This window comes from Limulus polyphemus, unplaced genomic scaffold, assembly GCF_000517525.1.
Source record: "Limulus polyphemus unplaced genomic scaffold, Limulus_polyphemus-2.1.2 Scaffold1324, whole genome shotgun sequence".
NCBI lineage: Eukaryota > Metazoa > Arthropoda > Merostomata > Xiphosura > Limulidae > Limulus > Limulus polyphemus.
This window is the reverse complement of record NW_013666934.1, coordinates 231,478-234,293: the sequence shown is the minus strand read 5'-3', so window position 1 is coordinate 234,293 and position 2,816 is coordinate 231,478. Positions and strand designations below refer to the sequence as shown.

At 31.2% G+C, this 2,816-nt stretch overlaps 1 protein-coding gene across 2 annotated transcripts in view; it reads left to right on the top strand.

Annotated features, from left to right (window-relative positions):
• The first annotated feature begins 613 nt into the window (after nt 1-613).
• The window catches only part of LOC106463099 (anamorsin homolog), a 29,304-nt gene continuing 27,101 nt past the window's right edge, over nt 614-2,816 (top strand). Inside the window, exon 1 of one of the 2 annotated variants that reach the window (XM_013923067.2) lies at nt 614-725. The gene's annotated coding sequence lies outside the window, so the exon portion shown is untranslated. The remainder of the gene's footprint in view (nt 726-2,816) is intronic. The other variant, XM_013923068.2, reaches the window with a different exon arrangement.

Sequence of the window (2,816 nt, the reverse complement as noted above, 5' to 3'; positions counted from 1 at the left end):
ACAAAGAGGGCCATTGTGTAGTTTTGAAGATAAAAACAAAATGTGGAATTTTAAAAGTAGTTTAGTAAAAAAATTTTTTAGTGTAATTTATTTGGAGTGAATCATGCGCTGATGATAATGGACAACAATTTTCATCAGTTTTTGTGCTCGATGTGAACATAAATAAGAATGATATATTTCCTTTTTAGATAATGTTAAAGTTATATATGTCAACGGCAAGTAATTAACATTACTTTGGACTTGTGGCTGACCACTCTGAGGAAGGAAGAGCCTATCCCACTCTTTAAAAAACTGTCTCTCCGACAAGCTGAATTGCGTATTGTCGCTTGTTTCAATAAGAAACAGACACGTAAAATATAAATCTGTGAGAATAGGCCTTTGGTGACGTCATAAATCATGTGACATTTACTTTGCCGTGTTTGTGAAATCTTGCTTTGTTTATAGAGTTTCTGTATTAGCCTTCCATAACTATTATTAGTATTTGTTGTCGGAAAACCTTCAAATATTAAAAACGTATTCTTTTACAAATACAAAGTTTCGAATGATAAAATTGGAAATATGCATCAATAACTTTAAAAACATTAACGATATTGATAATGTTGTGCCACTAGAGGGCAAGAAAAAAGATTCAAAGTGCAATTGCTTTTGCAGTGTGGTGATAATTTGCGCTGTTGTTCTATTTAATGTGATAATTAGAAGACTCTGTATAGTTAGTGTTACTGAGTGTAAGTTAATTTTTTGTTGTCTCGTAGTAAGATAATAAGTATAAAAATATTTGATTAAACAATTTATTTAATAATTGCTTTGCAAAACTTCACAAGCACTGCCCATGATGCAGTAAAATTGAAAAATTAAGCTATGATTAAAACTGATCATCCACACTGCGGTGATGACTGATACTCCTAGTCCTACTATTACTAGTTTTAGTAGTACCTAACACGTAAAGTCACTCGTTTAACGTATTGAGCTTTAGACTTGGGCCCTGAGACTTAATACTTTTGCGTTTTATAAGTTTAACGAAAAATGTGGGATCTCATAACAATACGAATAGCGTTAGTATTATTAGTGGCCTAGGAGTAGTAGGGTAAAGTAAAGACAGAAAAGTCTCTGCTCGGCTAAGTAAACTCACAAGTACTGTCTGATTCAAACTTTGAATAGAATTAACGTGTTCAGTGTACTAGCAGGGATGAAATTCTCAACAAAAAAAAAGAAGTAGAGATACTCTGCTGAGTGAAGTGGATGTGTTTTTGAAAAATAAAAAAAAATATATGTGTAAACATAAAAAGCAACAAAAGCAGCTCAAATAAGTCTCGGTACTAGTACTACCTTAAGAAATAAGTTCTGATACTTAGTACCAGTGAGTACCAGGAGAATTTTACCCCAGAGTACTGGTAGTAGTAAAACTGTCAGTAACTTATATTTTAAAAATCATTTTTGTTATAAAAGTCTTAGTATTAGTATTGAAAGCTGATTAAGGAATGCCTTTATGTCATGAATGTGGAAATGGACATTGTTTAATTTTTAGGACTATTTCTATGAACTTTCTAGATCTACATCATCATTGTTAGCAGCTTCCTCCAGCAAACAACTAAATTATAACATTAAAAATAAATCTTGCATCATTATAAATGAATATTCCACACATGGCATGTTTCGTTCCTAATCCTATGTAACATAACTTCAAATTTATTTATTAGTTGTATACTTCTTGCTCTGAAACCAGTTTTCATATGTTTTGGGATGGTTTGAAATATTTACAAAAGACTTGGTTTACCCATTTATATAACAGCCTTTAGTCTAATGTTATCTGACGTGAGGAAAATTAAAAAACTTGAACTTCTTTGGATGAACAATTTTATTAGCAGCTTGTATGGCATTTAAACTACAGAATAAATCTTCAGTGTCATACAATCTGCTAGTAAAAACTGTTCACCTAGAAAGAGAGAATTTTTACACTGTTCATAATCTTGTATTCTATATTGTTATACTAGCGTAAAACCCATCAAAAATGACTGAGCAAGTACTACCACTCCCATCTCATAGTATACCATAACCTCACGTTTCATAGCTAACTGAAATAAATACATTTTGCAAAATCCAGCTTGACCAACAAAGAGGCAGACAACTATCAGTATATTGCTTTGTAAGCCAGTCAAAATTAAGATCATTCATGAAATGAATTTGTGATGTATTCATTGAATAATTATTGGTAAAAATCAGTTAGATTAACAACTTCTAATATTTAGATAAGCCAGTGTGTTTTGGTAACACTGCATTCCAACAAAGGCTTTTATGTCATGTTGCTTAGCAAAAAAAGTATAACCTAATGTTGTTAGTCTATATATTGAAAGTATAAAATGAAATGTATAGACAATGATACTGGAAGAATATTTTTTATTAAAATGTTGGTGATATAACAGAAAATAGCTTAATTCAGAAATGATATAAAAGTATAAAATTGCATCAATATTTATACTTTCATGATAAATTTTTTTGCACTTGGCTCTAGGCTAGGTGATCCCACACTGTGTCTTTACTTTAGGCTTATTATACCAACATTCATCACACTTATAATTTCACAGCACTCCCCCCCCCCAGTCCCCTTGCACTTCTTCACTAAAATCATAATGGGCAGACAGTAATCAAACTATTTTATTTGGATAAATGCATTTGGGCTTTTATGATTACTCCTATTTCAAGAAATCAAGCATAATGTGACAGACACACTGGCTTTTATATAAGCTATATTAGTTTGTTTTATTAAGTATGCAAAATAAGCAAAACATTCAGCATGTCAGTAAAGTTGTGCAACAATT